The sequence below is a fragment of the Acomys russatus genome, chromosome 8 (genome assembly GCF_903995435.1).
Source record: "Acomys russatus chromosome 8, mAcoRus1.1, whole genome shotgun sequence".
Lineage (NCBI taxonomy): Eukaryota > Metazoa > Chordata > Mammalia > Rodentia > Muridae > Acomys > Acomys russatus.
Window position 1 is genome coordinate 42,141,399 of NC_067144.1, and position 27,951 is coordinate 42,169,349.

The 27,951-nt window shown below is 36.5% G+C and overlaps 1 pseudogene; it reads left to right on the forward strand.

Moving 5' to 3' along the window:
- The first annotated feature begins 21,099 nt into the window (after window positions 1-21,099).
- LOC127192993 (DNA replication licensing factor MCM4-like) lies at window positions 21,100-25,190 on the forward strand (annotated as a pseudogene).
- Window positions 25,191-27,951: the final 2,761 nt, after the last annotated feature.

Here is a 27,951-nt window from a genome sequence, read left to right on the forward strand (position 1 = left end):
AGAAAGAAATATGAGAAAAAGAAAAAAGAAACAAAGTTAACTAAATGAAAGAAAGAAATATCAATGAATATTATTTTTAAAAAACAGTAACAAGATAATATAAATTAAAAAATAATTAAACGAGATTGAGGGCATATGCAACCAGTACCTGGTCCAATCTAGACCCTCCCCACAGGAGGGAGCCAACCATGACACTGTTAAAGATATTCTGCTGTGTTGCAGATGGGAGCCTAGCACAGCTGTCCCATGAGAGGCTCCACCAAGCAGTAGGTTGAAACAGATGCTGGGACTCACAGCCAAATATTGGGCAAAGCATAGGGAGTCTTGTGGGAAAGTGAGGGGAAAGGATAGAAGGACTTGGAAGTAACAGTAGCTCCACAAGAAGACCAACAGAGCCACCTAACTGGGGCCCAGAAGGCTTGCATATACTGTTGCACTAACCAAGAACCACGCATTGACTGGATCTAGGCTCCCTACCCAGCAGTATCTGATGGGCAGCTCAGGCTTGATGTGGTTCTCTTAGGAAGGGGAGCAAGGCCTATCCCTGATTTGGACCCTGTTGCCTCCTCTGAGACTAGTTCCCCCTGGTGGGGCTGCCTCACCCAACACAGGAGAAAAGGATATTCTCAATCCTGATGTGACTGGATGAGCTCAGTTTGGTTGTTGAGTGGGGGATCCCCTTTTCTGAGGAACAAGGGAGGAGGAATGGGAAATGAGGAAGGAAGGGTGGGTCGGGGAGGAGAGGAGAAAGAGGGTAGCATGGAATATGAAGTTATAAACAAACAAATAAAAATAAATTTTATTAAAATATGTTTTCAGTAATGAAAAAGCTCAAAAGCAAACTTAAGTAACTGTAAGAGAACCAAACCTTACATGATTTTATACTACTTAAGTACTTCAAAATTATAGAAAGAAAGAGGGGACCTGAAAAGCAGGAAAAGTAAAAGGGTGTTTAATAGTAGAAATCATATATAGATTAGATAAGTGCATGGCAAGACTAAAAAGTAAATAGACTTTAAATAGTATAAGGAAGAAAAATATCATTAAATCATATGGAAAAGAAAACGTTGGAATGGAGGGAAGTGAAAAAACCCAACCGAGACAATATGGTGGACTGGCAATGCTCTAGCTACTGTTTTTAAAGAAATTTCCTAGTTGTTATTGTGCAGTTTTCCTACTTTAAAATTTAAGCTCTGAAATTTGAGGTTGTCTTTGGTTTCTTTTTAATTAATTACCTTACTCACTTTATATCCCAGGCATAGTCTCCTCCCTCCTCTTCTTCCCGTCCCTCCCTCCTATCCCTATCGTCCCCCCTCATTCCTCAGGAAAGGGGAGCACCCCTCCCGTCTACCCCAGCTCATCATGTCCTATGAGGTCTATGTTTCTCCTCTTCTCCTGTGGCATGGCAAGGCAGTCCCCTCAGGTGGAAGTGATTAAAAAGCAGGCAAGATTGTCCATATCAGGGATAACCCCCATTCCTCTTACTAGCGGACCAACACGGAGCCTGAGGTGCCCATCAGCTACATGTACGTAGAGGACCTAGGTCTAGTCCATGCATAGTCCTTGCTTGGTGCTTCAGACTTCACAGGCCCCCTCTCGGCCCTGGTTAGCTGGCTCTGTTGGTCTTGTGGATCTCTTGTCACCTCTGGGTCCTTTTTTTCCTTCCCCTCGATTTTCCACTAAGCTCCCTTTGCTTTGCTCGATGTTTGGCTGTGACTCTCAGCATTTGTTTCAAACTACTGTTGGGTGGAGCCTCTCCGAGGACAGCTATGCTAGGCTTCTATGTGTAAGCATAGCAGAGTATCATTAAGAGTGGCATGGGTCTTGCGTTAGGCCAGGTATTGGTTGGACATCCCCTCAATCTCCGTTCTATCTGTTCTATCTTTTCCCCTGAATGTCTAGCAGACAGGATAAATTTTGGGTTGAAGTTTTTGTGGATGGGTTGGTATTCTCTTCCCTCCATTTGGAGTCATGTCTAGTTAGAGAGTATCCTATTCAGTATCCACAGTACCTTCTACTGTGAGTAGCATTTCCCCCCAGAGGCCTAACCTGACCTAGGTCTCTAGCTTGTCACAGAGATGCTCCTACCCACAGTTCCTCTTTTCTCTGCAGGCCTTTCGTCCTCCTGTGCCAGCTCTCCCAGGTGTGGTCACCCTTATTCCTGTCAGTGTTCCTTCTCCTGCTTTGTTCCCTCTCTTCAACCACTACTTCCATCTCTCTATTTTCCCCTCTGAGTGAGATTTAAGCATCCTCCCTTGGGTCCTCTTTGTTACCTATTTTCTTTGGGTCTGTTAATTATGGTATGCTTCTCCTGTACTATACAGCTAAAATCTGCTTATAAGTGAGTACATACCATGCACGTCTTTCTGAGTCTGGGTTACCTCACTGAGGATCTTTTCTAATTTCTTTTGTACTGAGGTACATAAACAATTAAGTGCATAATTCCAACTATCAATCCAGTTTAGTTTTTTTGATACTAAGTTTCTATGTCAAATAATTATTTTGTTTCTTAGTATCAGGTAAATAATATATATTTTCGTATAAAATATTTTATGATTATTAGTTTTTCTATTAAAACCCTCAATTTCTGCCATTGATACAGAAGAGTCTTATAATAAACTCTTAAAAAGCATAGTTATGCTGCCATATAATTTCCCTTTCTAGTCCTCTACAGGTATATCACAGTTAACACTTATTAAGTATGCACATGTAACAGATGTGTTATGAATATTTAACATGATGAATGCCTTTTTATAACTATGCTTGATTGTTAATTTGGCATAGAGTGTTTAAGTTGCTATCCCAAAGTCACATTTTCAGGATTAAAATACAAATTAAATTCCTGACATCTGGCTAGAGATTTTGTTCTTATAATCACTAATGTAGTTTTATAGATAATATTAGTATATGTAAAATATATTAAAATTTTATGGCAATGCTACTTCATATAAAATGTATAATATTTAATTTCCTGTATTCTCAAATCACCTTCCTTTATTAGTATACTCTTTTACCTATTAAAATACTCGATAAGGCTCTAACTGTAGTCTATACCCTACATTGAAAGAATTATTGGCTGCTTCAAAGCTTTCACCATATGTCCTTACTAAGACTATGTCTGTAATGTTTGAAGACCCCTGGGTAATTCAATAAACTATCTCAAAGAAATAGAGGGTGCTCTAATATAGACACACACACTACTGTTATCAATTACTGAAGTTTTCAATTTTCAATAATTATAAAATATACAGGGACCTCCTCCCCCTCTATATGCTCATAGGGTATCAAGTCTCTTCTTGGTAGCCTGCTATCCTTCCTCTGAGTGCCACCAGGTCTCCCCAATCCAGGGGACATGGTCAAATATGGGGCACCAGAGTTCATGTGAAAGTCATACCCCACTCTCCACTCAACTGTGGAGAATGTCCTGTCCATTGGCTAGATCTGGGTAGGGGTTTGAAGTTTACTGCACGTATTGTCCTTGGTTGGTGCCTTAGTTTGAGCAGAACCCTTGGATATCTTTTATAATGCTGATGATAGATCACAGATTTCTATTATTATGCAGCAGAATAGAAACAGGGTTGCTTTTACCACACACTAATATTAACTATAAATCAATTAGAGATGTAGACGTAAAACACAAAACTACATAACTGCAACAAATTAAAAGAGTTGCTCTTTTGCATAAAACCTTAAAACCACACACACACACACACACACACACACACACACACACACACACACACACAAACAGGATAACAGGCTGGAGATATGTCATCTAAGAAGACTGCATAGGAAAAGAAGTCAATGTAATAAGAGAGTTCACTGAATGGGAAAAGTTTGCCCTTGATTAATGGATTTATCTATGTTGTGGTTAATATATCAGTATGGCCTAGTTTATTATCAGGCCTATAATTATTAATACAGAGGTCTATTATAACCCACTAACAATCAATCAAGACACAGACATATGTTTTTTTAATAGCCTTGGTTAACCAGGGACAGGGCAGGTTATAAATTATGTTCTAAACTACTTCCCATGTTGGGGCAGGTATGGGATAACTGCCCCAGTCACATGCCATTTGCTTCTAGCAATTTTTGTGGAGCTACCTTCCAACTGTTAGCCCAAATACTTAGCTAATTATCATCATCTGGGCCAAATCTCCATCCACTTCAGACATGTGCATCTCCTCCACCTAACCCATGGCATAGGCCCCTTCTTTCTCTCTTCTCCTCTGGTCTCCTCTCCTTCCCAAGAGTCTCTGTGTCTACCAAATGTCAGAAACATTAGCCACTCCATTCCTATTTGTCCTTCCCAGGTTTGATGGCCTTTGATTGGTCAAAAAAGAATTTCCTTAGGCAAGGTTACATAGCAACCTTGGGGTACAGAGAGCAAGCAGTAATTAGCATCAGAGTATGTAAGAGCGATGTTCAACATAAGTGCATGATTTTGGGGACTCTGCATTGTTTTCTTTTTTGGTATTTTGGCTTTCAGTCCTTTTTATATTCTAGATATTCATTCTATGGCAGAAAATAGACAATTTAGTCATTCTGTAGGCATTTTCTTCCTGCAAATAATAGTGTCTTATGCTGGATAGGTATTTATTTAATTTTTCAAAAATGTCTTAAACTTTTATAATAATAAAAAGTGGTCTTTAGGTAAAAACAGAGCTTCCAGGATCATGAAATTTGACTCAAATATTTAGTGATTTAGTTCACAATATTTCTTCTGGTTATAAAACTCTTAAATATTACAGTGAAATAATGTTCAAAACACAATGTCTTGTATGAACATTCCTCCAACATTTATAAATTAAAATCTAGGATTTATCTGTATGTAGGGTTCTCATTTCTATATTAGCACGTTGCTTTCAATTGATTTGAAATTCATCAATTAAAATTTTTTATCCAAACTCTTCCTGTCTAAGTCAATGGTATAGAATTTAGTATATTGATAAAAAAAAAACACGGCCATTGCAAATACTTGTCAGATTCTAGCACAAGAATATATATCCTAAGCCTAACAGATAGATACGACTCTATCGATATATGAGGTAAAATTGTTAAATAAGGTCTTCAAAAGCCTCAGAGACACACGGAATATAGCATTTAAAGATGTTTTTATAATCCTAAAGTTTCTTGGACAACAAGACAAGTCAACTCCTGGCAACACCCAGCTGACCTCAAAGAAGATGATGATCATCAAAGAACCTCCGTATGGAGATGGCTTCAAATGTGGCAAACCAGCCACTGGAAAATGTCCTTGTTCCTGATACAAACAGAATTCTGCCTAAAAACGGGCAGCTTGGATGCAGGCAGTTCTCCTTTATTAGTTGTTGTATTTTAATTAATGCACTATTAGGTCTATGACTTTAGGTTCAAGAATATTACCTAATTTCTGCTCTATCAGATGTAGGCTATCTGCCCTTATATTGAGGTCATTGGTCTCTTTGGAAATGAGTTTGTTCAGGGTGAGAGAGAAGGATTTAGTTTTATTCTTCCAAAATGGACACCTATGGTTTTTCTGTGAAATAGATGCTGACAGCTTGCTATACATATGTCTCTGGTATGATAAAATTTCACTGAGGCTGATCTGAGAAAACCATCAAAAATTATCAAATTTACATAGAGCCAAGAAATCAAAAGGAAAACATTTTAACAAGTGGAGAAAGGCATTTACTAAGTTTATGCAAATATAGTAACCATGGCAATACACATTTGGCTAATGATTTAGACAAGAGTTGTTGACAGGTTTGATTGAAAGCATGAATGCAGTTTAAAAATAATCCCCCCTCCCATTTGTGTGTTATTTGCATATGCATGTGTTTGCGTGTGTTTTACACACATACACTTGATACTAATGTGAGTTATTTATGTTACATAAAATTTAAAAAGTTACATTCCTATGTCAGTACTTGCTAGATGAATCTACTATAATATTTATTATATAGACAAATCAAAGTTTTTCTACATGCAATAAATTATTTTTACTCATTAAATGTTGCTTGGATAATTTAAGTCAAAGAATGCAATCTGCAGAGTACTATGTATCATGCATACGGTACAATCAAGGGTCAAGTATAGGTTTATATTCATAGAAAATCTTTTAAGTGTTTTTTATATATACACAAGTGCCATTTTCTTCCACCATATGTCTGTAGTTATTTTCAGTCCTGTAGTTATTTTCAATTCTTTTATGATTGGTGTTTATGCTGTCATTATTCTGCATCACCACTGTTATTCTATCAGATGCATGAATTATATCACTGAAAATTTTAATGTAAAGCCTTTGAAAATGCTTAAGTATAATCTGTGAAGCCTGTAACATGATAGATGAATAATCATATAGAAATCCTGCACATAATCAACCAGAGTGAGCACTGTCATTGGCTGTTAATAAATACAACATGAGTTCAAGTATTTAGTTATTACATATTTAGTTTGAATTCTCATGAAATGGAGTTTACTTGATGTTAATTTTACATTTTGTGTGTGAGATTTAATGTTGTGCTAGATAAATATTTTCTACCTACCCTGTACACTAACTAGTATATAGGACTAAATATTAATGTTCAATTGTATAAAAATGACTAAAATATTTAATATAAATTGTTAAATTAATTCTGCCTTTCTTTGAAATAACTACATATAAATATCTATATCTGTAAAACAAAACATATGGAAAATTAATAGATTTAGAGATCTTAATCTAGGAACTGGCACGCATTTTTAACACCATTTAAATATTTCGATGTTCACAATCACACTATGGAAGGTTTTAATATAGTCACACAAAAATATTTTAGGAGGGTAAGATGTGAAGTGTAATAATATAACTTTTAGGTGCTTTTTCTATGACTTTTAACTTTAGGAACACCCATAAAAATTGAGAAGCTGTATGTTCTATTATATATTAATGCAATATAAGATGTTTATTAAATTATAAAATAAAAGATGTAAGTTCTTCTTCAATTCAAAAACATGGTTAATGATGTTTTAAACAGAAATTGTTTTTTAAGTCTTTCCAAATGAATTTTAATACTTGCTTTATATTAAATGCATGACAAAATTCAGAGAATCTTCCCCTGTAATAGATATGCCAGTATATAAATCATTCTTAGTGAAAGCATATAAATTCAGTAGAAGCACAGGAAACATAAACACAACTTTGGATATAGATGCATAATAACAATAAATAACACTCTTCTTAGCCACAAACATTTCCTTTCTAAGTTTTGCATAATAGTATGCTGGTATTTGTAGACCCGGCCGCTTCTAAACAACTCTTAGTTACCTCTCCTGTTGCTGTGATAAATTGTCTGCAAAAGTAACTTAAGGAAGACATGAAAGTTTGTTTTTAGATTCATGATTTAAAGAACCAGGCCCATTGATGTAAGGAAGGTGTGGCTACGTAACTAAAGTAACTGTAGTATCTGAAGGAGTTGAGGGGTGGGAAACTGTGTGAAAAAGAAAAGTGTGTGAAAGTGTATGAAAAATCATTTTGTAAACAAAACAAAATAGAGGAAGAAAAATGACTGTAGCTGTGGTGGGGGCGAGGGGTGGGTGAGACTGCTGATGGCACTGTTTCTTCTCTGAGAAACCAGGGAGGAGTGAAATCTTTCTCAAACTGACTTCTACTAGACTCAGTCATTCCTTGCCTCTTTCAAAGTGATGACACACTTATTCAAGATCAGTTTAAACTCCTCAGGGAAAATTCTTTAACTGTCCTCATAGGCATGCCCGGCAATGTGCCTCCTCCATGACTCAAAGTCTAGTCAAGGTGGCAATGAAGACTTACATACTATTTGGATTGAAATAATACGATGTACATAAATAAATATTACACATCTAGTAGACTTTAATACTCTATACTTACCCAAGGATTTAAGTGACACAAACTAGAAAAAACAATGGGCCTTAACAATTAAGTAATTTTAGGAAACAATTTCTTTGAGTCGTTTGTGATGTAGACATTCTTTCCCAGTTGAAACATTCCATGTCCAGGAGAAAACTTGTTATAAATCAGGAAGTCCAGAATGAAGGGTTCTTATGATTCAGATAATAAAAAAACTCACAAACCTCAGGAAGTATTAAAATATACCTAATGCAAAAGATCTCTTGTTCCCTAAGATTATATAAGAGGATTGATGAAGACAGAAGTTCTGACCTGCCAAACCGCCTTCACATCATTTGGAAAACTCCAGAGCTCTATTTTTTTTTTTAATGAGTTAAACATTTAAAAAAATGGGGAGGACATTCAGTGATACAATCATCTTTGAGTCATCAATGCCCCAGGAATTAAAAATAATAAACTCATTGATTGGGTAAGTTGAGTCTTGATGATTCCCTTACCGTGGTCTGCCATTGGTCTCTATGCTCAATAGTCACAAAACAATATTTTCTAAGTCATACTCTGTACAGGGTGGAGCCAACAAACTCTACAAAGAATAGAAATGATATGCTAGATTTTCTTCACATGATCAGGAGCTAGGTAATGTCACAAAGGCTATGTTCAAGACAGGAAGTCCTCAAACCAGTAGATGCTTAATTTAAGTGAATAGAACAAAGATCCAATATATTACTAGGGTGTTTGCTGAAAACATGGAAACTGGCTGCAATCAGGAATCTTCCTTTCTACAACCTTGCCTGCATTTGTTTTCAGGCATTTTGTGCATCTTAACCATTCTCATTGTGGTGAAAGGAAATCTCAGAGTTATTTAAATTTGTACTGCCCTGATTGCTAAGGATGGTGGCTTATTTTTGTAAAAGAATTCTTAGACATTTTTATTTCTGTTATTAAGACCTCTCTATTTACATATGTAACCATTTTGTTTTAAATGTGTTATATGTTTCCTTTACTTTGTTTTTTGAGGCTTTACGTATATATCCTGAAGATTAAACCTCCATTAAATATGTACCTTGCAAATTTTTTCAATTTTTCTGCTTCATATATATATATATATATATAATTTATTCGCATTATATCTCAATTGTTATCCCATCCCTTGTATCCTCCCATTTTTCCCTCCCTCCTGCTTTCCCCTACTCCCCTCCCCTATGACTGTGACTGAGAAGGACCTTCTCCCCCTGTATATGCTCATAGGGTATCAAGTCATTTTTCCACTTCTATGGGTTTTTATTCAATTGGTCTTTGTGTCCATACCATGTTGTTTTCAACCATACAACTGTGTAATATATATTGGACTCTGGAGTGGAAATCCCATTAGCTATCAGGGACATTTACTGATGTCCTGGTCATAAGAGCTAGGGAGTAGAGACTTCTTTAAAGTACTTCAGCTGATGAATGGATAAAGAAAGTGTGGTACAAATAAACAGTGAAATATTATTCAGCCGTAAATAAAAATAAAATCATGAAATTAAAGATAAACTATATCTAGAGAGTTAACCCATATTTAATCCTTAAATCCAAATCCTCAAACTTAACATACAACATGCAGTCATTGTGATACCAAGTAAGTACAAAGGGATTGTGTTGGGAGGTGGCTTGAGACAGAAATATCAGGGACCAGGTAACATGATGATATGGGGAGAAGAAAGGGGAGTTCTAACTGGAGAGAAGAAGGAAGTAAATAAAAATAAGAAAGTGGTAAGAGGCATAAAAACCCAAGGTTGCTTGATGAACCCTCAAGATATTATTTTATATTTACCTAAATTTATAGCACACACACAAGCACACACACACACACAGACACTTACTTACTTGCCACCTTGGATAACAATTGTCCCATAAGAGCCACAGATTAACTAAAACCTCAGTACCCATCACTAGAAACCTCTTTTCAGTAGTTTATCAGAGTAATCCAATGACTGTTTCTATCGCCTTTGGATGTTTCTCAGAGTTCGAAGGTAAGCCACTATTTTATAGACAGCATTCTTAGGATACAGGACCAGGATTATTTGAGTAAATACTATGCAAGCTGCCAAGAAAGAAAAGAAATTGTGTAACATCCATGGATTGTTCTATATTTTCATATAGATAATACTGAATAGATATTTTAGCTGTAGTTTGTAGCAAGTGGTCAAAGTATTTCAAATTCATGTCTACTGATCTATTCATTAAAACTATTATAAACCTTTTTTATCAAAGACACATCTAGCTGATTATCTGATATCAATATAATTTCCTTATTATTGAAACTGCATTTTTCAGTGTGACAATATGCCCTATTAAATAGTGACTAGGTCATTATAGATGTATATAGGTAACAGGAAACATGAAATAATCACTGCAAAGGGCCTAAACAAAAGCTCTATTTCATTTGAAATTACCACAAATTTTTTTTGTAAAACTCATCTCCACTCAGCGCAGTAATAAATATTTTACAATAAATGGTGATTCCCGAGAAGCATAAAATGTACAATTTTTTTGCAGGAAAAGTAGATAAAATCTCACTTCTCATAAAATGTATATCATAAGAACAATATGAAATTACATCCTTTGCACTGTTATTTCCAGTTTTATTAGAGGTCTAGGTATTGGAACACCATTTTCTACTATAAATGCATTCCAAAATCTACAATTAATTTCACAATGATATAAAGATCACCCCATTGGGACTTCTACCCGCCAATGAGGAAACAGAATTAATGGATGCATCTTCCCTCAAAGTTCACTGTTGGTGAGAGTAATAGCCAATGGTACACTGCCTTCCCATTAGAGTTAGTAACCTCCAGAGATATTGCGAGGCAAAGAGCATTCTGGAGAGCTGCTATTTGACAAGGGTCATTGGCGAGTCTATGGAGTTTCTTCTCTGTGATTTCAGAGGGAGAATTTACCAAACCTTATAACCGTTTCTATGCTGTCAAGAGAGGCTGAGCTAAAGTTTTCATTTACCGATATATTAGAAACTCACATTGCTGTTTGACGGCTGATATATTTTAAGATTTAAGGAAGAAAATGACTAAAATTCAAAGCCAGCTCTAGCCAGGAGAATACTACCTATTGTGTGGGTTCATTACCTGAATAAATAACAGCAAATTGTTCACCTTCTGTGCTATTATTGATAATACAGCCCATTTATTTTGAAAGTTCACAAGCAGAAGATACACTGCAGCCACTTCCAATATACACCCTAAAGAGTATTTGGAGAGCTGAGCTGGTATGCACATAGGTGCGCATGTTTCAGATGATACTTCAGGTGACAAATTACACTTACAAATGAAGAGGTATATAGTTACCCTGATGCTGTCATTACCAGGGTGTTCCCAGACATAACAGTAATGACCATTAGCAGGTAAAGGGCGTGGAGATAAACCATTCGAGGGAAGGTTCCAAAGAACCTTGTCTGCTTTATTGTACATGGACACTTACTTACATACTGGAGGCCAATCAACACTGATTGCTTGGACACTACCTTAGATTGGATAGTGACTGCTCATACCACCAGCATCATTATGTGGAAGAAGCACATTAAAGGAGACCTAAAGAGTGCAGAGGAGGCCATCTGCCTGCCCCCGGTGCTGCTTGAGAGCTCAGTGTTCTGAATTCTGGTGCATGCTCTGTCATGCCTCTTATTTACATGTGCAGTGAGCCAATCAGGCCGGCCACCATCTCATGTTTTCTCCTAGCTCCTAAAATAGAAGTCCTTTAATGATGTCTAGTTTTGTTTTAGCTTCAATCCTGATAGAATTTTCAAATATTCAAAATAGTCTGCCTCTGTCATGCTATAATAGCTTGTCCATACCTCTCAACAAAGTCAAATGAAACATACCTGAACCTGAAAATGTAGACACAATTGTATCTGATTCTGCATGAATGGTATCTAAGAGCAAAAAAGTGTGTGAGCCCAGTTGGAGCCCTAAGTTGGTATTCCAGAATTCCGAAGCCACATAGCACCACATGCTTCCTGATTGTTTTTACTGGAAGACAAATTAACTAGATATTAATGTATTTTCTTACCATCCATTAGCTTTCTATCTTATACTCAGAAATTCATATGAATGCCTCATGGGTATGGAAGAAGAAATACGAACACTTCCCGGAGGATTGGAAGAAATGCAGAATGTTATTTTTCCAGCTACGTATTAATAAAAGTTTGGAAGATGCTCAAAAAAAAAAAAAAACCCAACAAATATTCAAAATAGTCACAGTAGTCACAGCTATATACTATGAATACCAAGTGCTCATTGTGTTTATAGTATTATTACTAATACATAATTAATTGCATGAAATTTTCCTAACTTGTTTTATAAATACATCCATTAGTACTAACCTTGAATCTTCTATGAAGCTGAGAAATATTAGAGTCATAATAACTTATGTATTTATAACAGTGTAACATGAACATATTATAAAGCAAATTATTTTGCATTTAATGTTCAGAATTGTGATATCTCATGAAATATTTTATGAAAAATTATGTATTCTTTCAACAATCAGTTTAATTACTATTCACTTTGAAGCATTGTCCCAAGATTCAAGATATACATCTGGAAAGTATCTTGAATAAAACCAAAGAGTAAAAATTGGTCTTTGCTTTTGAATCATTTGAGACATTTAATTGGCCTTTATTACAATCTAATTACTTAGACTGTAGAAGGTGAACACAATAAAATAGAATTGTTAAACAGCAGTTCCAGAGCCCATAGTGTATTCATAAATGCCTCTGGTTTTGAAAAATGATTTCATTTTGCTTATAAACCACCGTATGTAAGTAAATCCCTTGCTGCTTGGAGAGTAAAGAGAGTCCATAGACCTTAAATGAATGTTCAACAGCTTTATTCCGCATCCAATTTTATCACAAAACACCTGTTGTAAATAGAGATCTACTTTTGCATTGCTATTTCTTTTTACAAAGAGTAATGGCATCTCTGGAAGTAACTCAATTGTTAAAATGAAAAACTCTGCCAGGAAATTGTGCTAAAAATATTGAAGTAATTACCATAAACAAAAACACTTTTGTTCCTGTTCATGGTGAACTTTATAGATAGGATCCAATGTAGGGTTACATCTATAGCATTATATTCTCAAAATAACTTTCAGTGTTAAGGAGTATAGCTATACACCTGACTCTCAGATTTTTAGAATTTCATATGAATTCGTAAGAATAAAAGACTATGGGAGAGGCATTAAAAAGATTAGGAATGAAAAATTATTATGTATATTAGGTATTATTAGTATTAGATATTAGAACTACAGTGAACACTGGCTATGTATAAATAAAGAAAAATAGAGAAAAGTGTAAGGAAAGGGACTCCCCTGAAGAGTGCTAGTTTGAGTTCAAATGTCTAGCAACCTTTTAGTTTTTAGCAAAGAACACAAAAATAAATCAGAGTACTACTGACTTACACCAACCTTGACTTCTTTTTTTTTTTTTAATTGTTAAATAGTGTATATGAAGTATTTCTGGAAAGTGTAAAGTGACTCTTTTTTTTTTATTAATTTATTCTTGTTACATCTCAATGTTTATCCCATCCCTTGTATCCTCCCATTCCTCCCCCCCCCCATTTTCCCATTATTCCCCTCCCCTATGACTGTTCCTGAGGGGGATCACCTCCCCCTATATATTCTCATAGGGTATCAAGTCTCTTCTTGGCTACCTGCTGTCCTTCCTCTGAATGCTACCAGGTCTCCCCCTCCAGGGGACATGGTCAAATGTGAGGCACCATAGTACGTGAGAAAGTCAGATCACACTCTCCACTCAACTGTGGAGAATATTCTGACCATTGGCTAGATCTGGGAAGGGGTTTAAAGTTTACCTCCTGTATTGTCCTTGGCTGGTGCCTTAGTTTGAGCGGGACCCCTGGGACTTAATTTCTTAAAGATATTACTCATAAAGGAACATATAAAAGTAGTCAACTTGCTTCTAACATTAATGGAAATGGTGAATCATTGAAACCTAGTATTCTGCTTAAATACAGAAAAACAGAGTAGCATTTTTCTAAGATGCTATTTTAAATGCACTGCCAGTAAAAGGAATAATGCTGTGTGACTTGAGAAGCACAGTGAATTTAAGAACAAAAAATTACCTTGAAAGTGAGAATTTGGAGACTGTGTCTTTGCCCTTACAATGAAATATGGGTTTGAGTTTAGGCTTCTAATCAATGGAGACATTTGTAGCCATTCCTGGGCTCATGATAGGGTTTTGGTCTTATCACATTTGTTCTTTCAAATAGAAGAATTTAAACTCTACTCAAATATCTTAAACTCCCCTCAAGTCAGAGTGTCACTGTATAGTTAGTGTCTAATGTACTTTGTTGAAAAAATTGTTCTTTTCTCATTGACCCCCCCACACAGTTTGATATTTCCTTTAGCTATCAAGATATTTTCTAGTTTACTGAAGCATTACTTACTAAATAGTTGGTAAAATACTGACTATTTGGCAGCTAATTATCTGTGGAAGTACCTGCTGTTACAGCACCGGCGGATGGGATTAAGGAAGTGTCTGATCCAGTACATTGGGTTGCCCATTTCTCTTGAAGGGTAATGGGAGGCTGCATGACCCCTGATGCAAAACTAGGTAACTGTGTTAGTGCCCTGTCTATACTGTTGAGGGCTTCACTTTATACCTCAGATAATAGACAGAGTTGCAGAGACTTAAGACAGTTTTACAGGGTAACGCTCCACACTTTTATGGAAAGTTCAAAATATGGCTGTGTGGAGACACAAACTGTTTTGCTCTTCTAGGTTTCCTTTTCTCATAGCTAAAGTGTAAGACGCTGTTCAACAGCTTTAGCAGTAACAGCATTTACAACATGCTACTGCATGTACTTTAATAACGAAAAAAATAACAACAGTGAAATTACATATTGCATTAACTAAAGTTTTGAATGGTATTGTTTTTATGTGTCTGTGTCTTCTCAACCATGGTATATAAAATTAATTATTTTTATGATAAATATAATATTACTAAATGATATATATTTCATTCACATATATTTGATAAATTATCTTTTGTAGCTAATTTATAATTCTTTTCAAATATTCTTAGCAGAATGGACCAGCTTCTGAATAACTTTGCAACTGTGTAGTTAGTGGAAGGCATTGCTGCCACAAAACTTGTATGGAAGGATGGGTCATTACATTATTCTCATGGCGGCAGTGCACACACATGGAGGTTCAATGAAGCTTCTTAACTAAGTATAATTCATAACCCGGATTTTGACTGAAACAGAGTAGGTAATACTCTGAAACTGTGAAGTCAAGAACATCCATCATTAATGAGACATCTAAGAGAATTTTCAAGTTGTTTATGAACATTGGGATTTCTACTACAAACCACAAAGATTGTGATCATAGTGATGGTAATGATATAAGGAAGATGTCAGGATGCTAATAAATTAAATGGTATCCGAGGATTACACTGTTAGTGGAGGCAGCTGTAATCTGTGCTCCTGGATTGCTAGCCTAAGCATATGCTATTTATAGCTAGAGTACAGACCATGTATTTATTTGCTCAGGTACTGAATAACATAGAAAATGTATTTGGAATTGTATCCATAAACTCTGCTATCCTCTTTGAAGATAAAACACAAAAATAAGGAAGAAGATTGAAAAAAAAAGGGTTTCTTGCAAATGATTAGTATAAAGAAATGTTGGTAAATTAGTAATATAATAAAAATATTAGTATAGAGAAATCATTAGAGTTTTCTAAATGAATTATATACTTCTTTGGATAGCATGAAAAAGTTAGACATTTTGACAAGTCTTTCTTAAACTAAGTTTGATTTCTTAAAGATTAAAATTTAAAGAGATTATTTCAATTATTGCTATTACAGCCTAGACAAAGAACTATAGAAAACTAAGAAATGCTGATAACAGGATAAAGCATTTTACCCATGATAAAGACCCCAAATTGAATATGTAAATCAAGTGGTCAGCTGTAAAACCTTATATATTCAACTAATATTATACAGACTCAGCAGATTGTATTTGTATATATATAGATATCTATTATGTTTATTTATAATGCATGTATATGTATAACAAAAACTAAAAATGACAGAGGTCATAAATTTTACATAGAGCAAAGTGGCAGTACTTAAGAGGGGACTGGATGAAGAAAGGGAATGGGGAAATTATGTAATTATGTTTTAATTCCAAAAAATTGAAAATAAAAGGAATTAATTAATATAAATTAAAGGAAAATGCAAAAGATGACTCTCTCCATATATATATATATACACACATACACATATATATATTGCTTTATAGATAACATATTGCAAAAAATAATGGACAATATATTATTGAAACAGAAATATCACATTGTTTATCTATTTTTGTCAATCAATAAATAACAAAATAATTATATAAATTTTTGGCTGGTTTACACCAGGAGTTGTACAGAAAAAAGTGACTGAATGTAATTCCAGCACTAAAGATAGTATATAACATTCAGTATAAACTGTGATTCCTAATGGATGACATGTTATGATAGGAAATATCTTAATACAAGTAAGTAGCCTTGTTAGTGGCTTTTGTTTATGATTGTGAGTTTATATACTCCAATTGGTCGAAGGAGTGGGCCTGACATTATATTAAGTGCAAATTCAATTAATGTGTTATGAACTTAGTATGACAGACTCTGAAAAGGTACAAGTACTTGGATTCTGGAGTAACCCTGTATGTGGGTGTGTATTTTTGTGTGTGTTGTTGTGTCGCATGTATATATTTGGGATACGGGCGTATCTGTACAGGTAAGATCACGCCAGAGTTTAACATTAGACATCTTTCTCTATCACACACCTTTTTTATATTGAAAATATTTTCTTAACACTTTATTTAATTTTAGTGTATATGTCAATTAGTTTATGTGCATGTTTTTATGTAGGTATGTGTGTGTGTGTGTGTGTGTGTGTGTGTGTGTGTGTGTATCTATGGTTTGAATAGGAATGGCCCTCTTATATTTGAATTCTTAGTCATGTGAGAGAGGCACTATTAGGAAGTTTGTTGTGTTGGGGTAGGTGTGGCTTTGTTGGACGACTAGTGTCAGTGAGGATGAGCTGGGCTTTGGGGTTTCAAATGCTCAAACCAGGCCTAGACTCTCTCCCTCCCTCTCTTGCTGCTGTCTGCTGAGTAGAACTTTGCTAACTCTCTAGTATATCTTGCTGTATCCTAACCATGCGTCTCACCATGACAATAATGAACTAAAACTTTGAGTATAGCATTTCTTAATAAATAATTTCTTTTATAAAAGTTTCTTAGTCATGGTACCTCTTCACAGGAATTAAAATTTGACTAAGCCAGTACCCATATTTGTCCATATAAGCAGCAGAATATAACTTACAAGAATTAGCTGTCCCTACCTGTGACTCTCAGGCATTGAGTTCTTGATGTCACACTTGGCGTCAGGTGCGTTTTGTCTTACTTTAGCCACCTCACCTGCTCCTTACTTTACTTGGTGGGATTTGTTTTCTCTCAGGACCTGGAGCATGCTGACTTTACTAGACCTGCTGTTCTGTAATGCAGCAATCTCTGTTGCAGGGGTGATAGTGTTATAGAAACCCTCTACCATGCCCAGATTTCTACAATCATGCTTGGAACCCAAACCCAGGTCCCCATCCTTGTGTGCCAAATGCTTTACCAAATGATCCATTCACCCAGGTCTGGGTTGCGATTCTGAATGTAGTTCTCACTCCATTTCCATTAGACAAAGTGAACAAAGGAGAAATTTATTCCACTTACTTTGCCTTAAGGACAGAATCATTTGTTATTCAACACCACATAAAATACATCTAAGAAGAGGTATGAGATAGTGAAATGGACAAGAACTTCTTTACCATAACTGCTATACCATGCAACATCTCTGTCAGAATATACAGTATGCATAGTCACCCATTAACTATAAAGGAAATACATACTGTGAACTCAACTTATGCTCATCAAAATAAAGCTTCCTTGTTCTACAAAGGCCTGGTTTTACATTGCTGCAACAAATAATGATCATCATCAGAATTATCCAAATCATTAGGATTCAGGTACAATTTTTTTCTTGGAAAACTATTCTGGCTGTTTTCAACTGTATGACATTATAAAGTGGTATTGGCTGCAATGCATTTCTGAGTATAAAAATGTTGCTTTCTAAGAAATGATTTTTAGCTTCATTTATTTTAGGATTAAAGTATTAATTAGGACCTCATTTATAAATTTGCAGTGTTTTGCCTTGGGCATTTTGCCACTACAAGTGCTATTTTTCTAAAGTAAATATATCTGGGAATAATTATTTTTACAGTGTGGGAGCTGTAGCTCTTTGAATTAGATTTGGAATATTATATTTCAAGAGTTATTTGTGCAGTAGTATTGGTTTGTTACCCACTTAGAAATACTTAAGGAATTATAAGCACAGAAATGGTGACACATGCGATATATAACTGGAGAAGTGGTGTTATCACTCTTTTAGGCCAGATTTTATTTATTTTTATTTATTTGATTTTTTATTAAACATTTAAAATTTTTACATATACATTTATATCATTACACCTATATACAGCAAACTACCTATAGCAAGAAAAACCATGACAAAATCATGAATTATATAAATGTTAAATTCTTAGCCTTTTGGCTATTTGTATTTGACAGCCTTGAAGAAAACATTTTTCCTATCTTGGTGCGTCTAAAATTCTAAATGTAAGTAAACATCTATCATATCTCATCGTTATCAACTTAAAACATCTATCTAGACCTAAAAACATCTTAATCCCCAAACAACTAGGCTTAATTGTAAAACTAAGCTACCTGGTCTTTAACCCTATCAGAGTCTTGAGAAGGAATACAATTGATTTAGGCCAGATTTTAACCCCTGGAGATTTCACCAATTGTCATGCTTGATAATATTCAGCATGGACTATAAAGTGTTTCTTGCCCTCGAGACCACTGCAAGGTGCAGATTCACGTCTTTCTCCTTGCCATCCCTGCGATACTAGCACCTGTTTTCTATTTTTTGTTTATTTGTTTGTTTGGTTGTTTTGTTGCTATTCTTTTGGGGTTTTGTTTTGTTTTCAGTTTTAAAGTTGGCCTGGAGGGATAGCTTGGTAGTTAAGAACATTTGGCATCCTGGTTCTCTGAATTGCACTGTGAGGTACTGATGTTTCCTGGGCTTCCTGGCTCTGGATACTATAATAGCTTCTTATTATAATTTCCCTTTTATAAATCTGGTCCCAAATTTAAAACCAGTTTTTCATTTTAAATATCTTTAAATTGTTCAAGGAAGTATGTTTTTAAAATGTGCCCCAATATCTCATTATCCAATCTATTATTATACAAGCTGACCTATTTAAAATAATTCTCTTGTGCCATGCAGAATGGCAAAATATTTAAATGGCAAAATAAATTTTCTGTCCCCTCCCATGCTTATTCTGTACAACCTTATGTCTTTGCATGTGGAATTTTTCCATTAGACATCACATCTAGGCTTAAGTTATGAAAAATGGAGAAGGTATTCATCAGATGTAATTAGTCTCTCTAATCAACTTACTTTTGAGTTATTTGGAGGAGCACGATTCTGCATTAAGGGCTTTCTGAAACAGTTAACCTTCTATAATGGAAACCAAACTACTTAAGAGCAGCCCAGAAAGAGAGAGAGAGGCATGGTTGGGGGAAGACAAAGAGAGCATGTGGATACAGTACAGCAGAGTTCAAAAATGAATACAGTAGAGTTCCTGCAGTCAGTGCTATTTACTTCATGGAGTTCAGATGTTCAGAGGCACTTTTTCCAAACAAAGCAATTCAGTGATAAACCAAGAGAAGCCAATTTGAATCAGTCAGCTTGGAGAGGAGCTTGGGGCCAGAACTTTTGAGTTGAACCAGTCAGCTTGAGTTAAAAAAAAAAAAAAAAAAACTAGAAAGGGTAAGCTTATTCAGCAGTAGGTCTCAGAGGTTGAAGGTATTCTAGGCCTACGTTAACTGATGGAGGCTGGAAACTAAAGCCTTCACAGTCCAGATTTACAGAAGTTTAGATTATATGGAGGCTAAAACCTTGTAGGCCTAGACCTAGGGATAATTAGAAACACTCTGGCTTCAGCCCAGGCCATGTTAAGCTTGGGTATGACTTTCATCTTATCCCCTCTTGTGAGGAAATAAAAACAACATTTATAAACTTCATATATCTTTGACTAAAATTTCATTTTGTGAGACCAATGTGATCCATAAAAGCAATCTTCCTACAAAATATCTCCACAAGCATAACAGCTACTGAAATGTTATGGAAGCACTAAATTACTGTTTTGTTTTTAATTGGTTTTAAGGCCCAGCCCATAAATGGGACTATTATCTGACATTGTTAATGAACTGATGAACTTGAGAATAGACAAGTTATAGGCCTAGAAGGAAGTCTACCATCATTATTCTACTAACAGATCAAAGCAATAAAACATCTCCTGTTACACCCAGATATCAGTACATCATTGCAACATTATAAGACAATACATAGTCATTAACAGAACGCCCCTCCCAGCCCCTGCACCAGACTAATGTAAGAGTAAAGACTTTAGAACACGAAACCTTAAAGGGATGTTTCCATCACTCCATTCTTTCAAGCTCAGATTTCGGTGCATGAAAGGACACAGAAACATTGTAAGAGCTAGAAGTTAGGACAGCATTCAAGATGACATTTCTAGACATGACAAGACTGATACAAGAGTGAATTCAGAGAGGCTATAACAACACACACACAAAACTAGCATGAGATCAAATTGGATAGAGCCCTGCACAAAGAATGGAAAAGTGAACAAAGTCCTAGCCCTAACTTAGATGAAATGTGCAGTTGACAGTTTCTAGGGCAGGAAAATTGGTTTTCTTCAGTGGAATGACAGTATTGTACCAAGTGTATTCTGGGCATGCCTCATGTTCAGAAAATTGGAATTTATGGCTGTTTCTGTTGTTGTTTTATTGTTTTTATTTTGTATCTGTATGTGTGTGTATATGTGTATATGTGTGTGTACATTATGTTTCGTTTGATTAGTTTTGCTTTTACTAAGAGACAGAAAAAAAGATATGAAATTGGTCTGGTAAAGGAGAGGTAGGGTCAGGGAGAAAACAATCTATCAACAAATACATTATAAAGTTCCCCAGGGTGGGCATTGAGCAGAGTATTGGGAACACTCTGAGCCAGATTGCCCTTGGCTTACAGGTACTACAGCACCATGTCCTTCCTGCCATCCACCCCGAGCCACCACATCAGCCGACAAGGACAACCCACCTAAACTCTGTCACTTCAACATGAGGAAAGCAGGTCTTCTCCCAATAGGAGACACAGGGACTAAGATTCTTCTGCTGGAGAGCTACCACCCATGCCTACCTCACCAGCAGTGGACCTGCAAAGGCCAACTGCATAGAATCCCTTGCTTTCCCGCCCTCCTCAGATATACTCTTCAGCTATTCTTTTGGATTTTGATGTTAGGTCTCCAATGACAGCTGTCTCTCCCAGTTCCCAGGTGGAAGGAACCCCTATAACTGGAGTGAAAGGCACCCCAGTGAGGCCGAGGCCAGGCCTAGGCTCAGCATAAAAAAGTTTGCAGGCAGAGGCTTGCTCAAGACCCAGCTATTCCACTCCTTGGAGTATATCCAGAAGATGCTCCAGCACACAACAAGGAAATTTGCTCAACCATGTTCACAGCAGTCTTATTCATAATAGCAAGAACATGGAAACAGCCTAAGTGTCCCTCAGTAGAAAAGTGGATAGAGAAACTGTGGTACATTTACACTATGGAATACTACTCAGCTATTAAAAACAAGGAATTCCTAAAATTTGTGGACAAATGGATTGAGCTAGATATTATCATAATGAGTGCATTAACCCAGAAGCAGAAAGACTCAAATGGTATATACTCACTTATATCTGCATACTAGCCCAAGGGGCATGTCCCATGAAAGTGTTCACTTACCAGGAAACTGGGACAGAGGGGAGGACATCCTATTGGGACTCTAGATGAGAGAAACATGGGAGAATAGCAAAGTAGAAGGATCCAGAGGGTCCTAGAAACCTACAAGAAGCACATTATGATAGGCAGATTTGGGCCCAGAGGTCCCACTCAAACTATAGCACTAGCCAAGGACAAACAGGCCATAAACTTCAAACCCCTACCCAGATCTAGCCAATGGACAGGACATTCTTCACAGTTGAGTGGAGAGTGGGATATGACTTTCACACGTACTCTGGTGCCTCATGTTTGACCATGTCCCCTAGAGAGGGAGATCTGGTGGCACTCAGAGGAAGGCTAGCAGGCTACCAAGAAGAGACTTGATACCCTATGAGCATATAAAGGGGGAGGAAGTCCCCCTAATGCACCGTCATAGGGGAGGGGAGTAAGGGGAAAATGGGAGGGAGGGAAGAATGGGAGGATACAAGGGATGGCATAACCATTGAGATGTAACAAGAATAAATTAATTTAAAAAAGGAGAAAAAAAGAAAAAAGAAAAAAGAGTTGCAGGCGGATCTGAAATCTAATGGAGCAGATGCAGAAGATATGTAGCAAGTGAACAGTCTCTGGACCAAAAACTGATGATTTAGGGAACATATGTGAATGTGGTAACATGCAAAGAAAATTTTCAGAGATTCCTTCAATGTTTTAGTGATCATCTGCCCAATGAAGAAGAAAATGTTGGCATGGATAGTACCAAACCTTTGTATATGCAACAACTTGGAGAGATTAATGTTAGAGTGGAGCCATTTTTAAATGTGAACTGTGAACACATAAAATTATTTGAGAAAAAAATTTGTATAGACAGCTCATCTCCTACTCACAGGAGATTATACGAAACTTTCACATGGATGTCAATGAAATCTTTTTTTGAATGTTATCTTGACTCCATCTTAGAACATCAGAATATAGTCAGATCCTTTAATGTATTTAAGACAAAGCATATGAGAAGCCTGAATCCAGAAGGCAGCACACCTGAGGAATTAGGGGCCCAATGTGAGCCAGCAGTGGACCAACAAGATGGCTTAGTGGACATCGATCAACTCATCCTCATCAGAAGCATGGTCATCACTACATCACAAGTGATTCTGGAGACGCGGTAGGCCTTCTTCCAATGCCAAGTGTGTGCCCACACCATCTGGGTGCAGATGGAACGAGGCCACCTTACTGATCCTTGCACTTGTGCACATTGTCACATTACCCACATCCATCATGGCACCGATCCACAACTGCTCCCTACTCTCTGACAAGCAGATGAAAACTTCAAGAGTCTCCTGAAGATATGCCTGCTGGGCAGACACCTCACACTGATGTCCTTTTTGCCTACAATGATATTGTAGATAAGGTTCAGCCAGGGCACAAAGTGAATGTCACAAGCATATATCTAGCAGAACCTATTTGATTCAATCCAAGGGTGAGGAACATAAAGTCTGTCTACAAAACCCACACTGACATCATTCATTATCAGAAAACATTTGCAAAATGCCTGTATGTCCTAGATGAAGAAGCAGAACAGAAACTTTTTTCAGAGAAATGGGTGAAACTTCTTAAAGAACTTTCCAGGAAGCCAGACATTTATGAGCGGCTTGCTTCAACCTTGGCTCCCAGCATTTACGAACATGAACACATAAAGAAGGGAATCTTGCATCAGCTCATTGGTGGAACAAGGAAGGATTCCAGTCACACTAGAAGGAGCAAATTCAATGCTGAGATCAACATCCTTCTGTGTGGTGACCCTGGCACCAGCAAGTCCCAACTGCTGCAGTATGTAGATAACCTGGTCCCCAGTGGTCACTACATGCCTGGAAAGGTCACCAGTGCAGTTGGCCTCAGCCTACGTTATGAAAGACCCTGAGATGAGGCCGCTAGTTCTACAGACAGGTGTCTTTGTCTTGAGTGACAATTGGATATATTGCATTGATTGAGTTTGACACAATGAATGAAAACACAAGGTCCATACTGCATAAAGCCATGCAACAACAGACTCTATCCATTGCTAAGGCTGGGATCATCTGTCAGCTCAATGCACACTCTTCTGTCCTGGTAGCAGCAATTCCTATTGATCCGCAGTGAGATCCTAAAACAACAACCATTGAAAGTATCCAGTTTCTGCGCACAGTGTTGTCAAGGTTTGGTCTACTTTTCCTCATGCTGAACCCCCAGGATGAGGCATATGACTGGCGTTTGGCTCATCACCTGGTTTTATGTACTACCAAAGTGAGGAGCAAGTGGAGCAAGAGTTCCTGGACATGACAGTAATGAAGGACTACATCGCATATGCACATAGCACCATCATGCCCTGGCTGAGTGAGGAGGCCAGCCAGGCTCTCATTGAGGCTTATGCACACACAAGGGAGAGATGTAGAACATGAGGAATGGCTTCTGCTTACCCTTGAAAGCTGGAGCCATTAATTCACTTAGCAGAATCTCATGCTGAAGTAAGATGTTTTTCTGACAAAGTTGAAGCAATTGATGTGGAAGAGGCAAAACGCCTTCACTGGGAGGCTCTGAAGCAGTCTGTAACTGACCCCTGTAATGGCACTGTGGGTATATCTATTCTTTTCTTTTTTTAAAGTAATTTAATCAGATTTCATCTCATTTGTTATCTCCTCACTTGTATATTCCCATTCTTTCCTCCTCTCCCCAGGGTCTGTGACAGAAGGTACACTCCTGTCCCACCATATGGTCACAGCCTAACAGGTCTCATTCTGGTAACCTGCTGACTCTTCCTCTAAGTGTCCCCAGGCATCCCTACTAAGGGGAAGTGGTCAAATAGGGAGCACCAGAGTTCCTGTCAGCATCAACCCCTACTCTCCACACAATTGCGGAGAATGGGCTGTTCATTGGCTAGGTAGGTATGGCTAGGGCTTCTAAGTCTACTGCATGCATTGTCCTTGGTTGGTACTGTAGTTTGAGCTGACCCCCCATGGGTCCAGATCCACCAGCCTTGATATTCTTGTAGGTTTCTAGGATGCTCTGGATCCTTCTATTTCCCCATTCTCCCTTATTTCTCTCACATGGAGTCTCACTAGGAAGTGCCAGTATATATCCCAATCTCTTGGATATCTATTCTTACTACAGGAATGAGTGCTGCTTCTCATAAACAAATAACAACAACAAAAAAGAAATAGCAGAAGCCTTGAAAACCTTATTTCACATAGGGTAAAACACTCGTCTTAAAATACCAACTTTTTGACGATATTCAGGGACAATCTGACACAGCAGTTACCAAAGATATGTTTGAAGAAGTCCTGCATGCCTTGGCTGACAATGACATCTTAGCAGTGACTGGGCAGACTGTCTGCTTGTTCTGAGCCCTGGGACTAAAGTCAGTAGCTATTGTCATTGATACAAGTAGAGTCTAAAAGGCAGTATTCCATTATATATATATTTTTTCTATGCAGGGTTTATTTTGTCAGTAAATATATATTTATCATCTTAAATTATCAGCCCACACAGTAGAGAGGTTATTTTCTTGATGTGCCATTATATTTTTAAGCAGCTTGCTCATCACCTATTTGCACACAGAGCCTAGCCCAGTTTTGGAGGGATTTCAATCTGGGGGCTTGGCCTTTGTTGCCTTTCAGTGTTGGGGATGCTTGGCCATGCATGCTGTATATGCAAGTCATCTACTTGGTGTGAGGAAAATTATGTGATTGGAGGGAACAGATGGGCCAGGAAATATCCTTTACTTTGATCCTTTTATAGCACCTAGATTTAACTTTTTATAGAGACACTCAGAACTATTGAACAAGAATCTGGTTGAACATTATTCGATTCCAAGTTTACTTCTTTGTTTTCCTAATATGTAAACCTTTTACCTAAATAAATGATAGAAATGACAGAAAAGGTTAAAAATACATTATAAAAAATTTAAAACATTGAAAATAGAAAATCAAATTTCCATTATGCATATTATCATCTACTTTTAATGAAATCATCAGTTAATGTGATTCTATTTTAATTCTGTTGTTCAGATACTGTGACTAATACAGCAATATAGATGTGAAAGTATCACTGTCATAGGGAATAGAATCATTTTTAAGTCTGCGCCTATAGTGATAGAACTGCTTTATGATGTACTTATATTTTTAGGTTTTTGAGAAACTTACATGCTGATTTCTATACCAGGTTAATCATCTAACATTCTCATCAGGATAGAATAAATGCTTTTCTCTTTCCCCCCATTCTTTACAGTATTTGTTGTTTGTCATCTTGTGATAATGTATCCCAAAGTAGTTTCAATATCATTTTCACCAGGAGATAAGGATATTGAACATCTATTCAAAATGTACTGGTTATTTATATATGTTAAAGAGATGTCTATTCACTTCATTAATCCTATTATTGATTTGAATATTTGTTCATTTAGTGGCAACTTCTTGTACTAATTGTGTCTGATGTATTGGTGGCAAAGATTTTTCTTTCCAAGCTTTTGGCCTTCCATTCATGCTGCTGATTGTTTCTTTTGTAGGAAGAAGTGTTTAAGTGTTATGTAATTACATTAATCAATTTTAGGGGTTATGTTTGTATTATTGGAGTTCTTTCTAATGCCTATACCTATATTGAAACACTATATGCACATTTAATAGTAATAATTTCAGATCACTTTATCTACTTTTAGTTGCTTTTATTGGGGCCTAAGCCATTCAGATCCTATTGGCACATATATAATTTCCTTATCATCATTTTGAAGAGGTTACTATCCTTTTAGTTCTTAAAGGCTTTTTATATAGGTGTATGTGTATGCCAATGTATGTGCACAGGTCAGAAATGTCAGAATGATGCATCAGATGCCTTAAATCTGGACTTACAGATTTTGTGAGCTGTAGAGAAATAAGCAGCTTGAATCACTAAGGCATATGTCCAGAACTGAGTTTTCATATTTTGAATCATTGTCAAACATTAGGATATTATACTTATATGAGTTCATTTCTTGGCGATCCACTATTGTATTCCACTACTGTACATTATTATTTTTTTATTACTGATCTCTATTATAACTCTGTACTCAAACATGTCTCCAGTAGGCTCCTTTCTGTTTATAATATTTTGGTCTATTTCAAGTCATTGTTCATCAGTATAACTTTGGTAGTATTCCTTATGGTTTTGTGTAGAACACCTTTGGAATTTATATCAAAATTCCCAAAAATCTTTGTATTAATTTATCTAAGACAGGTAGACACACTATTAATCCTGTAAATCCATGAGCATAAGGGAGATTTCTATCTTCTTGTATCACCTTAAAATTCTTTCTTCAGTGTCTTAAAGACTGTATTACAGACTTCATCACCTCATTTGTCAGATTTCATTACTAGGTATTTTCATTTCAAACCACTTGGAATGAGATTTCTTTGTAATTTCTAATTTCTATCCCAGAATGTTCACCGTTAGTATAAAGACTAGCGATTTCCATATATTGCTTTTTGTTTCCTGTCCCTTTACTGAAAGTGTTTGTCAGTTCTTTTTTTTTTTTTTTATTAATTTATTCTTGTTACATCTCAATGTTTATCCCATCCCTTGTATCCTCCCATTCCTCCCCCCCCCCATTTTCCCATTATTCCCCTCCCCTATGACTGTTCCTGAGGGGGATTACGTCCCCCTATATATTCTCATAGGGTATCAAGTCTCTTCTTGGCTACTTGCTCTCCTTCCTCTGAGTGCCACCAGGTCTCCCCCTCCAGGGGACATGGTCAAATGTGAGGCACCAGAGTATGTGAGAAAGTCGTATCACACTCTCCACTCAGTTCTTAAAGCTTTTTTGATGAGTTCTTTAGAATCTTTAAGTAAATTATAATGTCTCAAAGAGGGATAATTAGAGTTCCTCCTTTCTTACTTGTAGACTTTTATTTCTCTTCTTGCTTTATTCTTGTAGTTAAGATTTAAAACCCTTTGTGGAATAAGAGTAGACAGTATGTACATCTTTGGTCATCTCACAGTTCAGAGATTTGGAAATGCTTTGAGCCATAGCACTTCTTTTTTCATAACACTTATTATATTTAGATATGTACATTCATTCAGAACTTTTATCTTGCTGAATTAAATTTTGACAATTTTGACAATTAAATATTGACA